Source organism: Suncus etruscus, chromosome 5, assembly GCF_024139225.1.
Source record: "Suncus etruscus isolate mSunEtr1 chromosome 5, mSunEtr1.pri.cur, whole genome shotgun sequence".
NCBI lineage: Eukaryota > Metazoa > Chordata > Mammalia > Eulipotyphla > Soricidae > Suncus > Suncus etruscus.
The window spans coordinates 118,995,836-119,009,089 of NC_064852.1; the positions used below are offsets into that span (position 1 = coordinate 118,995,836).

The following is a 13,254-nucleotide window of genomic DNA, read 5'->3' on the forward strand; positions in this document are numbered from 1 at the left end:
AGGTGAGCATCCCCAAAGGTCCAGCACCTTGTGGAGGTATCTTGAAGCCTGAAAGGAGCATCAAGACCTAATGCCTCCAGCCAAATTCCTGATCCAGAGAAGTCCTGGCTGCCAGAGTTTTCCTGTAGCATTCATTATCTTGTGATTCCCACCCAACAATGCCATAAAGTCCAAAAGGAAATGAATAGAGCCCTAACTTTATCCTCCACTGTTTTAATTCTGAACCCTTCAGTGGCAAAGAAGACATCAAGATCTACATGGAAGTGCACAATCCAGGAATAACCCCTACTGCTTCTAGTGCCTCTCGAGTCTGAGTCATTGAGAGCATCCTCAGAATGAGAGTGAAGCATGAACGTTCTCTCCAAAGAACTGGGAGGAAATGTGATAAAGCACTGCCAAGTCCAAGGACAGAAGGTAATAGCTGAGGACTTCTAGTACCAACTATCTCTATAATTTCTCAGATAAAGACTTTAGGGACACCACAACGCAGATATTTCATGAGCTCAAAGAAATCATGAAATAAGTGTGAAAAAACATGAGAGCTATTGAGGAGTATGGTGAGTAAAATAAAAATTCAATGGGAGGTCTCAGCAGAGGGACAACAGCTGAGGAAAAAATTAGTCAGTTCTATGATGCTGGTAACCTCTATACATCAACAGAAGATAAAAGAAAGGTTTACACAAAATGATTAGCAAACCAGAGAACTAGGGGATGAGTTTAAGAAAAATAATATAAGAATTATTGAAGTCCCAGAGGAAAAGGAAAGAGAAACCAATGCAGAATCAATTGTCCAAGAAATCATAGAAAAGATCTTCTCAGACCTGAAGAATATATGTACCCAAACACAAAAGATATGAAGGGTCCCTGTTAAAAGAGAATCAAAAAAATTTTTTTAAATCCATGATATGTTATAATCGAAATGACAAGCAGCAAAATGAAAGAAAAAACTCACATACAAAAGAAATCTCGTAAGATTCACATCACATTCATCAAATGAGACTCTATGGACCAAGAAAGAATAGAGATATAGAGTAAAAAAGATAAATGAAATGAAAGCCTCACCAAGAACACTTTATTCAGCTAGATTATCATTCAAATAAATCATATGAAATTTCACAGACAGGCAGCAGCTTAAGACCTTTATAGCCCTAAAATCAGCTTTGCAAGAAGCACTCAAGGAGCTTCTTCTCTAAAAAGCAAGACAAACACCACGTGATTGGCATAACTCCTACGAGATGATGGCAATAAATCCCTCCATATCAACAATGGATTGCACTCACCAGTCACAAGACAGGGTAGCAGGATGAATCAGAAAACTGAACCTAATCTTCTACTGCCTACAAGAGACATGCCTCAATGTAAATATAGTCCTGGTATATGCAGACTCAAAGTCAAAAGCTGGAAAACAATCTTACAGAAAAACAATAGCCATAAAAGGCTTGTATGGCCTTACAGACAACTTAAACTTCAAGTGTAAAAGGTCATTAGGGATAAGGATAGTTATTTATTAACAATCAAGGGATTGACACATCAGGATCTCACAACCTAAATATATATGCTCCCAATGATAGTTTAAAAAAGGATTTAAAACAGCTGATCATAAACATGAAAGAAAATGTTGACTGTAACACAATAATTTTACTACTCTGGTTTTTACCAGTGAATAGACCATCTAAGCAAAAAAAAAAATCAACTAAGTAATATTGGCTTTGAGGAAGAAATAGAAGATATGGGTCTAGTAGAAATATATAGAACATTTACACTTCCTTCCCCAGTAAAGTACACATTCTTCTCCAGTGCACATGAGACATTTTGCAAGGTAGGTCATATATTAGGACACAAAGTGCCTTCATAAAATCAGAAAGATAGAAATTGTATCAGCTATTCTCTCAGAAAAGAGAATTTAAAAATGCAATCAATCATAAACAAAACAGGAATAAAATTCAAACACTTGGGGATTAAACAAATCACTACTTGAACAACCAGTGGGTCAAAGAGGAAATAAGAGATAAAATCAAAAGATTGTTGAAAAATCAACAAGAATGAAGATCCAAGATACCAGAACATATAGGGGATTTGGCAAAAGTGGTGTTAAGAGAAAAGTTCATAAAAGTGCAAGCATTAACTAGGAGCAAGAGAAAGTTCACATAAATGATTTAACAGCACAGCTTAAGCAGAGCAGCTAGAAAAAGATCAACAAAAGCAGCCCAAAAGTAGAAGGTATTGTATAAATAAAACTTTGAGAAGAAATCAGAGAAATGAAAACTAGAAAACAAACAAATGAACAAAATTCAAAGGATCAGTGAAAACAAGAGCTGGTCTTGAAAAGAATAAACAAGATTAACAAACCATTAGCAAGACTCACAAAGAGAGAAAAAAGTCCTCTAATAATTACAATGAAAGGGGAAACTTGTACTACAGAAGTTAAAAGAAATATCAATGATTACTTTAACTCTTTATGCCATGAACCTGGAGAACCTAGAAGAAATGAATACAGTTTTGTATACATTTTTGATTGTGGCTTGTGTGGCAAATAGCTTTAAGTTGCAGAAAGTTCCTTCAATTTCTCCATTATTGAATTTCTATCATGAATGGATGTTGGATCTTGTCAAATGCTTTCTCTCCATAATGATCAGATAAATTTTTATTTTTCCTTGTATTGATAACTGTCTACCCATGACAATTTTTAAAGACATAGATCAAATACTTACTACTGGAATTTATACAGAATAAAAAAACCCTCAGAATATCCAAGGCATCTTAGGGAAAAAGAAGATGGGAGAGACTTCTCCTTTCCTAATTTTAAATTATACTATAGAGCTGCAGTAATAAAAACTGTACTAGAATAAGGACAATCTCCTAGAAGGGGAAATTGAAAGTTCAAAGATAGATCTACAGGTAAATGGATAGTTAATCTTTTATCAAAGAAACAGAAAGTATGAAGTGGAGCAATGACTCTTTAACAAATGATACTAGGAAAATTGGTCAGTTACAAGCAGCAATGGAACTCAGACCCCTTCCTAACAGTATGCATAAAAGTAAAATAAAAATGGCTTATGGACCTTGATATCAAACCAAAATCCATAAATTATATTGAGGAAAACCTGGACAGAACCCTTGCTGACTTGAATCTTGAGGCATCTTCGATGATAAAATGTCACTGATTAAGCAAAGATGGAAGCAAAGGTAAACAAATGGAACCACATAAAACTAAGAAGCTTCTGTGTTACAAAAGAATTTGACCAGAATGAAAAGACTTGGAGAAAATATTTGACCACTACTCATATGACAGAGTATCCAACATAAAGCAGTGATAGAACTTTACAAGAAAAAAATTTAAAAAAAGGGCAGAAGAGATGAACAGAAATTTTCTCAAAGAAGAGATGCAGATAGCAAAAAAGGCATATAATAAAATGCTCATCATTGCTCATCATTAGGGAAATGCATGCCAAAAATCAATGAAATATATCATCTCAAACCAGAGATACTTGAACATATCACAAAGATTACAAACAGTATTGGTGGGTATGTGAGGTAGAAGGGACTTTCATTCACTACTGGTACAAAAATTGACAGATATAGTTGACTGATTTTTGGAAAATAATCTGGACAGTTTTCAATAAACTAGTATTGATCCCCACATAATCCTGCAATTTCACTTCTTGACATTTTTTCCCAAGGCCCAAAAGTTCTCTTTAAAAAATGACTTTAATAGGCCTATGTTCATTCTAGCACTCTTCACCATAGCCAAAATCTGAAAAAAGTCCAAGTGTCCAAGAACAGAAGGCTAAATTTAAAAAAAAACAAAAACAAAACACTGGTTTATAAACAAAATGAAATACGATTCAGCTATAAAAAAGAATAACATCATGTTATTTGTGGCCACCTGGATGGGTCTAGAGCACCTGATGCTGAATGGAGTTAGTCAGAAAGAGAGGAACAGATATAAAGTGATCTCTCTCAGATGTGGTACATAAAATAACAAAGTTAAGAAACAACCAATACTCAAAGCCAACAGAAACTAAGAACTGATCTTTAGTAGGAAGCACAGTACTGTGGGGTGATGAGGGCAGGTGTAACCCTGGGACATGGTGATACTGGTGGAGGTTGGTGTTGGAATGTTTTTGTATGAAACACTGCCGGTATCAATATTGTAAATCAGGTTACCTAAAATAAAATTAAAAATAAAAGTAAGGGGAGTCCATTTCATTGCATTCCCCTCCATTTATTTTTAAATTACAAAATTTTAGTGAATCAAAATAGTTTTTGTTGGAAGAAATTTAGAGATGTGTGAGGGGAGAGAAAGAGAAAGAAATGTTCAAGCAAAAAACATGGGTTTTTCCAGAGTGGAAAAAAAAAACACCTGTCTCCTATTTAAATAATTCTTCCAAACAGTAAATTCTGTCATATCAATTGGTTTATAGGAGAAAGTAAATAATACTAGCTGGCAAATAATACCTGAATTGTATTCTCACTTACTTCTGCCCGAGTTACCGGCAAAAGACCACAGGATTATTTTCTTATTTTCTCTAACAGTGAATAGAAGTGGTATGTGAGGTACAAGGACAACTAATCAGGTATTCTTGTTTAGAAGCCACAGAGGAGAAATGAAACCTGGGATCAGTCATCTTAGTGCCTGCAAGATAGTTTACAGTTGTGGAATTTGCAGACACTGGGAAGGCTGGTTTTCTTATTCAAACAGAAGCTTTGGTGTTTATCAGCGCATACTGAATGAAATGTATTTCTGTGTGTAGGATAGTTTCTTTTGAAAAATGTGTGCATGACAGAATCAGAAGGGGTAGAAGGGCAACAGGGTTGAAAGAGGGAGGGAAGGTAAAGGAGTGATAGTTATGGAATGAAGGCAAATTGAAGGTGACAGTGTCATTGGGTGCTACTTGTTAGGATGGACTTGTGAATGACAATGCCTTTCATTAGGATTCAGTTGGCTAAATCTTGCTTTAATCTTGCCATTATGGATGTGCGAAATCTGATAGGAAAGTTATGTTTTTCTTTAGCTTTCGGATTTGGGTATATAGAATGCTCAAAACTAGGGTGCTACAATCCCCTGAGGAATCAGGGAAGAATGTCATGATGCAGGGAACATGGCTAAGCTCAGGAAAGGCAGCAGCACTAACTGGTGAGATGTTCACCACAGATGAAATAGAGAGAGAGATTTCCCTTTCTTCTGAACCTCAAAGTCAAGGAAACCTCTCTTTGGTAATGATGTCAATAAATTACCACTGTAGTGTGTGTGTGTGTGTGTGTGTGTGTGTGTGTGTGTGTGTGTGTGTGTGTGTGTGTGTAAGGAAAATGCTGGATATCTGTATAGAATGGGGCTATTCTAACTCTATTAGGTGAGAAGATAAAAATGATGAGAAAAATTACTAATTATAAGGAGCATTTTTTGCCCATTTTACTCTTTTTTTAATTTTTAGTGGAGCAAGATTTTTTTACTTAAGCACTTGTTTTGTTTTAGGGCCTTACTCACTGGTGGTCAGGGCTTGCTCCTGGCAGAATTGGGGGACCCTCTGAGATAACAGGGATTGAACTCAGGTTGACTGCAGTCAAGGATCCAGTTGGCTGCCTCCCTGTATTATCATTCCAGCTCCAGTTTTTATTTAAACTTATTTAGAAAAATATGCAAGGGGCCAGATCAATAGCATAGCGGTAGGGCATTTTCCTTGTATGCTGCCAACTGGGGACGAACCCAGGTTCGATCCTCAGTATCCCATATGGTCCTTCAAGCCTCCCAGGAGTGATTTCTGAGCAAAGAGCCAGGAGTAACACCTGAGTACTGCCAGGAATGGTCCAAAACCAAGCAAACAAAAAAATGTGAAGGGAGAAAAAGAGAAGTACATTTTCAAGAGAGAATATGGGCTTCTCCAGAGTGGAAAAAGCTAGTAAAGAGACAGAGAGAGAGAGAGACAAGAAAGAGAGAAAGATGTGTTCATGAAATTTCATGAACTTGAAGAACGAGCATGTCTATTCTACTCTGAAATGTTTTCCTGATGCCGAAGGCTGCATTCAGCTGAATTCCAATGTCCACTCTACAACAAGGTTTTCTGCTGGTTGGTATGTAACAGAGAAATCGGGAAACCATCACAGCTCCAGTTATGCAAACGACTGGAGGAATTTTACCTGAAGAGAGCATCAACTTGGTGGGCATTAATTAAGGGTTTAGGTGGCTGTAGAGTCAAGTTGGGATCTAGGCATAGGGTTAACATAACCAGCTTCTAATGAGTTGATTAGTGGAAGCTGTTCAGGACCAAATGGCTTTTATTTCCCTCATTACACTTTGTCACAAACTGGGTCATAATGTACACAATATTACACACTCTGGACACAACTAACACTCTGGACACAACTAACTTCCTGTCCAATATAGTAGCATTAAAAGAGCTTGACACCTAGGTACATGGATCTCTGATTTCCTGGCGGGACACCTAGTCTCATATTATTTGATTCATTTTTTTTATTTTTAATGCTAATTTTATTCACTAAATTCCTGTGATTTACAATATTGCTAATGATGGTTTCCATGCAATGATTCTAACATCACACCCATCCTCAGTATGTCCAGAAGGTGTTTTTTTTTTAACAAGTTCCAACAAATATGGGCTAGTTATGCTTAAAATTTTATTTTATGCCCCATGGTTTACAAATTGGGTACAGACAAGAGTTTCATGCCTAAGACATTTCCTCACCATACCCTCCACCACAGTGTTCATTTCCTTCTACCCCAGTCTCAGAGTTCCCCAACCTTCTGTCTCTTATTCACCCTTGTCCCCTGTAGTAAACTTTGAAGACTAGTTGCAGTTTCTTGGTTTCTATTGCCTTTGGGTATATGTTCTTTCTCTACTTAGTTTCATCATATTCTACTTTTGAGGAAGATTATTCTGTGTATGTCCCTTTCTAGCTTCACTCAGTAGGATCCTTTCCAGATCCATTGTGTACTTTCTGGGTGTTTTTTGGGGGAAGGAGGGTAATACATAGCTATGCCCAGGGCTTATTTCTGGCTCCTTGTTCAGGGTTCACTGCTGGCAGAATCAGGGGACTGACTATATGGGAAATCAGATATCATATCTGGATCAACCATGTTCTTTACCTGCCATACTATCACTCTGATTCTGATTCCATCTTTTCTTAAAACAGAATTCTATTCCATTGCATATATGTACCATAGATTTCTAATTCTAGTAATCTGTTGTTAAGCACTTTGATTGGGAAAACCTGGGTTCTAATTCCTAATAGCACTGAATGCTTTTCTCAGAATTGCTCAATTACTTACTAAGAACTTACTCTTCAACTCCACTAATATATGCTCCCATTAATCCGTACAAATTAAGACAACTGGAAATACGAGTCCTGATACTCAGGTAATGTTTTGAACAACTTTGGAATTGTTTATGTTTTCCTTTACTATCAAACTTTAGCTTTTAGTAATAAATACACGTGTAACTCCAAAGTTTTATAGAGAAAAATATAGATCAATAAATTGTTAAATGAAATCTTATTTATGAAGTAACAGAGTAATTTCTTCATTCTTCATGAAAAATTCTATTAGGAAAAAATATCATTTCCAAAGTAAAGAATTTCATGACTTATTACCAATGTATCATTTATATACCTCTCCAGTGTGAAATTAATAAACTATAAATAAAGTTAATACCAATCACTTCATATGCAAAAGTGTATCAAAATGAACTACTCATTATACAGAGATATTGTTTAACATGTAATAATGTCAGCCAGAAAATCTATTGTTTTTTAAGAAAAATATCCCTCTGAAAAAATAAGCTTGTATAGTATATATTCTGGCAACTGTTTATTTCAAGCAACTAATTAATTCAATTCAGTGAAATTTAATTCATAGGACAATCTCAGACTGAGTTTAAAACCTATATATCATGCATTCATATAAAAACACAAAAATTTACAGCAGAATATTGAAATGTCACGTTGCTTCCTGACTTAAATCTCCAGTTTCCCTCATATTTTCTTTCCTGCCTTTAGGATTAACACCACACCTGGCGGTGTGCAGGGATTACTCCTGGCTCTGTGCTAAGGGACCATTTACCGTGTGCAGGAGACAATATGAGATGCTGGGGATTGAGCCCAGGTTGGCTGTATGCAAAGCAAGTGCCAAGCAACTGCCCTGCCCTCTCTCCTATGCTGCAGCCCCACCTCATGTTTTCTGGAATAGGCAGTAATAACGTTTCACTTTTGTTTCTCTGAAACCTATTATTGCCCTTAGATTCACTTTCCTGTTCTCAGGTATTTCTTAAATTGGATTTAGTAAACCGAAGGCAAGAAAAAAGAAAAATCTAAGGATTTTAAACAATTTTCAGGGTGATTTATGCCGAGTTCTCCCATGTTTTATAAAGGCATGAAATCACACTGCACAATTGTGATTGCTTTGAAGAGTATTTCACGAAGAACTTGAGCAGGGCCAGAGAAGCATGAGAAATCCTGAAAAAAGACACAGAGAGGGAGAATGAGCCTCTTGGAGAGGCTGGGAATCAATCTGACATCTAGGCTAATTGTCAGAATTAACTGGGGAACTTACTTGTAGTTTCAGGACCCCCCTGCCAACAGAGAGAAGGTGATTAAGGTTTTTGTTGTTGTTGTTTTGTTAATTATTTTGTTTGTTTTTGGACCACATACCTGGCAGTTCTCAGGGATTACTCCTGGCTCCATACTCAGGAATTTCACCTGGCAGTGCTTGAGGGACCCTATGGGATACCAGAGATCGAACTGGGCTGGCCCCATGCAAGACAAATGCACTTCCTGCTGTGCTATTGCTCTACCTCTAGAGGGTTTATTTTTTTTAAAGGCAAAACTTCCAAGTTCTTGCCAGGAAAAGCCATTTCTGAACATGAAAAGTTGAAGCTAGAATTGAGACTATAAAACAATATGCCAAGTTCTTAAAGACCATACAAACAAGCAGTATTCAGTGTCTACATTACCTCCCCCACCTCCCACCCACTGACCCTGTGTTGTAATGGTAGTACCTGGCATAGTGAGGTAAAGGAATCACAATGTTCACATTCATTTCAACCATTTTGGGCTGCTTTTTCCTTAGAGGAGCTGAGAGTGTGTCTAGGGCCCTTCACTTGCTCTCTTCCAGGAGCTCTTCAGAGCAGCGGAGTCGCAGAGTTTAGAACCTGGGACCTTAGAACTTACATGCTCTGCCCACACTTGAATGGCTGCTTCTGTGGGTGTGACCATCACATGCATTAATATTTTCTTGTTTGTTTGTTTGTGAACCTTGCCCAGCAGTAATCAGGGATTACTCCTGGCTTTTTGCTCAGAGCCCATCTGTTGTGCTTGAGGGAACCAATGTGTATAATGCCAGGGACTGGAGCTGGTCAGAACTCACTGTATACAAGGTGAGAACCTTACCTATTGTACTATCTCCCTGGATTCCAGCACTGGCATTTTAACTAGCATCGCAATGCATTCATATAAATATTCATAATTGAAGCCTTTGAGAACCCCTAGTTTCCAAATGAAGATATTAAGAATCTCCTGACATCAGGGAGATGACACAAAGGGCTGCCATTCATGTTCTGCATTTGGGAACGTCAGGTTTGATCCTTGGTCCTGTATGGTCCCTGCACTACTGGGAATTGCTCCTGAGCACTGTTGTGAGATTTCTTCCTCCCATGAACCAAACAGTGCCTTTCCCTGATCTCATTCACCTCACCCAAACAAGAGATCCTCTTGAAAGCTTAGTGATAAAGGAAAGCCTATTCCCTAGAATGATGCAGAGGAAAGAACTTCTCAGCAACTATTATTACTAATATTCAGCTCATTTACAAAATGTGCCAGGCGCTATGGAGTGTTCCACACAGTTTTTTTTTTCATTTCTCCTTCACAGCCTTCAGGCGAAATGCTTCTTCTCCTCAGCTCATGCACATGCGAGCTGAATGGAGAGACTCAGCTTCTGAAGTAGAGGGTATCCCAGCAAGTAGTGGGTTGAAGACTTAAGTCCCATTGGCAGTCAACACTGGAGGTCATGGTCACATGCACACAGGTTCCCAGAACCCTCACAGACAAACCACACTGTGTACAGGCCACCACACTACTTGGGCCAGAAAAGTAGGAGCTGGGCTGGAGCTCTGGTGTGCATGCAAAACCATGAAGCAAGAACCAGCACATGCTTGCTGGAAACAGTGCTTACCTCCTGTAGCCTCCTACCTCAGGTGAGCAAACCATCAGGCCTTATTTTTTTGTTTTGTGGACCTGTCTACAATGCTACCCTGGTCATCCTGGAGCTAACAGTTAACTATTCCTTTTAAGGAGGCAGAGGGTTTGGGTGGTCTGACTTGAGTTCAATCCTTCTAGGTCTATAAGCATGTAGACACCATCCCTGTCCCTTCCCTCCACTCTGAGAAAACCTGGACTCAGCTTGCAGCCAGCCATAATCATTGAAGGAGGTGCAGTGGCCTGAGAATCTTGTCTTTGGTTATTAGCTGGCCCTGAGCAGAGATCAAGGTGCTGAGAGCCAGGGAAGCAGGACTGGTTGGCTCTGACAGTGAGGTTTAGGCCTGGGCACCCCTGCTGAGACACTGGATCATGGGCTGTCACACATACAACACAAAGGCCTCTCAGTCCAGTGATAGAACAGTAGACTGAGGGAGCTAGAGCCATAGCACAGCAGGGAGGGCATTTGCCTTGCATGCAGTTGACCTGGTTTCAATCTTTGGCATCCCATATGGTGCCCCAAGCTTGCCAGGAGTAATTTTGAAGAGCAGAGTCAGGGGTCACTCAGAATTAGAAGAAATCTTCTAAGTGCCACCAGGTATGGCAGAAAAAAAAAGAAAGAAAGAAATGGGAGACTAAGTGCTTAAGAGGGGCAAGTTCCTTTCCTTTCACCCCTCTCTGCCAAACAAGGTTCCTGGAAGAACTGGTGGATATGCCAGAGCAAACATACATTCACTAGTCTAATGTTGGGTCTACTTGGGAAACACCCAGGGGAAGTCTGGAACTGTCTGATAGCTCAGCACTCAGGACAACAAACTTCCTCTGAACCAGAAAGGGGCACAAGGGGCATCAAGGTGAGTGAGGTCAGGAGTGGGAAAGTAAGTGAACTTTTTAAAGAACTGTGGCCTGGGGCTGGAGTGATAGCACAGCAGTAGGGTGTTTGCCTTGCAAGTGGCTGACACAGGACAGACCTGGGTTCAATCCTTGGCATCCCATCTGGTCCCCTAAGACAAGTGATTTCTGAGCGCATAGCCAGGAGTAACCCCTGAGCCCCCCCCCAATAAAAAGAACGGTAGCCTGGATGACAGCTGATGTCCAGGTTTTGGTCCCTTCCAGTTGCTTCTGCAGCGTGAGTCTGTCCTCATGGTTTCAGGGAAATCCTGATATCTGAATTCTCTGAGCATATTTCTCCTTGGGCAGCTAAGATGAGTTCCAAGGAAGCCTTTTGAAGTCTGTTAGCTTTGCAAGTGCGTACAGCTCGCCATAATCAAAATGCCCAAAGAGCCAGCATATTTGGTGAGATGCATGCCCTCAACCCTGACAGGCACATTTGGAACTTCTCTACTAAGGGCCCAAGGGTGGTGGTGGTGGTGGAAGAGTGAGTTAGTGAGTGTGTGTAAGAGAGAGAGAGAGAGGAGAGACAGAGAAGAGACAAAGAGAAAAGACAGACAGAGGAGAGATAGAGGTAGAGATAGAGAGACAGGGAGAGAGAGGACATATACAGAGACAGATATAGAAAGACAGGAAATGAGAACAAAGAAAGAGAGACTGAAATAGAGACAGATATAGAGAGACAGGGAGAGAGGACAGAAAAAGAGAAATGGAGACAGACAGAGATAGAGAGAGAGGGAGAAAGGACAAAGAGAGATAGACAGCTGTTTTATGAAAGCTTTGAAACTAGGCAAGGGTGGCCATCTCTGATGTCCCCAGCTATTTCACCACCAAGATCACTTTACACTTGTCCAGGACAAGTATCCAATCCCAACGTACCCTCAAGGGGACATGCATTTTAGCAGAAAAGAAAATGGTGCTCATCTATAAAAAGGGAACAATGTGGGCCAGAGCCATGGCATAGCTAGGAGGGTGTTTGCCTTGCACATGGTGGACCCAGGTTCAATCACCAACATTCCATATGGTACTACCAGCCTTCTAGGTTTAATTCCTGAGTGCAGAGCCAGGAGTAACCCCAAGCACTGATGGATGTGGTCCCCAAATCCCCACCAAAAATGGTCTTCTGTTGCTTAATTTTTTCTAGTTTGTGACTTCTTGAGAGTCCCTTGCTCTCCCTTACCTAGTAGGGTAATTACTAAGGTCTCTGATAGTCCAAGTGAGGTAGCTCTTGGCAGCTGCAGTTTAATTCCCATGGTTTAATGAAAGTTCCTGAGCAAGGCTTTGCTCCTCAGAGGAAAAGGACTCTTTAATTATTAGGAATGAAGACACATAAACAGTGAAGTAGAGCCTGGTGACTGAAACATGAATTTTCATAGAAAAATACTTACCTAGTTTTTTTTCTATTTAATGTAGGGGGGATTCCCCCCTGTAAGTTTGCAATTTTTATTCAAAGACACTTCAATGTTCTAAACCCACTGTTAGAACAATTTCACTGAAAAGCATTTTAAGGGCAAATGTCAGGGGGAAAAAAATTCCCATTTAAAAGCTTTGGCTCTGCCTCTTATGAAAAGCAGGGTTAGCCTTTGGTTTATAAATGTCACTGCCTACTAAGTCCTTTGTGGGGGGGAGAAAGAAAATTGAATGTTTTATTTAAACAGGTCATTAACAGTCAATACTTATTTGCAAAGGCCTGCTACCAGCAGCAGATAAAAGCTTCCAATCACTTAGAATATCTCACTGGAGCACAACTAGGGCAAGATGTGCTGATGTAGGTTCCAGGACCTTTGTGGGGGAGAGGATTCACTCAACAGCACAGGGCTGGACCAGAGGCCAAGCAAGCCCCCCGAATGGAACACTGGGGGAACGCACCACTCACACAGACACAAGTGCGGGTTACTGCAATGCACACCCCATTCAGAGCTTCCCCATGGACAGTGGCAAATGTGGATGAATGAAGATGAACCACTTTTGCATAAAGTGCCAGCAGTCTCCCTGCAGGACAGCAGAATGCAAATCGGAGCAAAAGAGCCCAGAACCTCAGAAAATAACCACAGCAGCACATCCTGGGCTCTGTGCCCACAGGGGCCAGGTGGCTTAACATCCATAGCCCCTGTGTCTACTTCATTGGGAATTATTGCATCTCACCGGTCTCTGACG

At 39.8% G+C, this 13,254-nt stretch overlaps 2 protein-coding genes across 5 annotated transcripts in view; one reads left to right on the forward strand and one right to left on the reverse strand.

Moving 5' to 3' along the window:
• Nucleotides 1-2,896, forward strand: part of CLK1 (CDC like kinase 1) — a 747,223-nt gene extending 744,327 nt beyond the window's left edge. Inside the window, exon 13 of the mRNA XM_049773259.1 lies at nucleotides 2,887-2,896. The gene's annotated coding sequence lies outside the window, so the exon portion shown is untranslated. The remainder of the gene's footprint in view (nucleotides 1-2,886) is intronic.
• Nucleotides 1-13,254, reverse strand: part of SPATS2L (spermatogenesis associated serine rich 2 like) — a 229,700-nt gene that overhangs the window by 120,592 nt on the left and 95,854 nt on the right. The window lies entirely within an intron of this gene.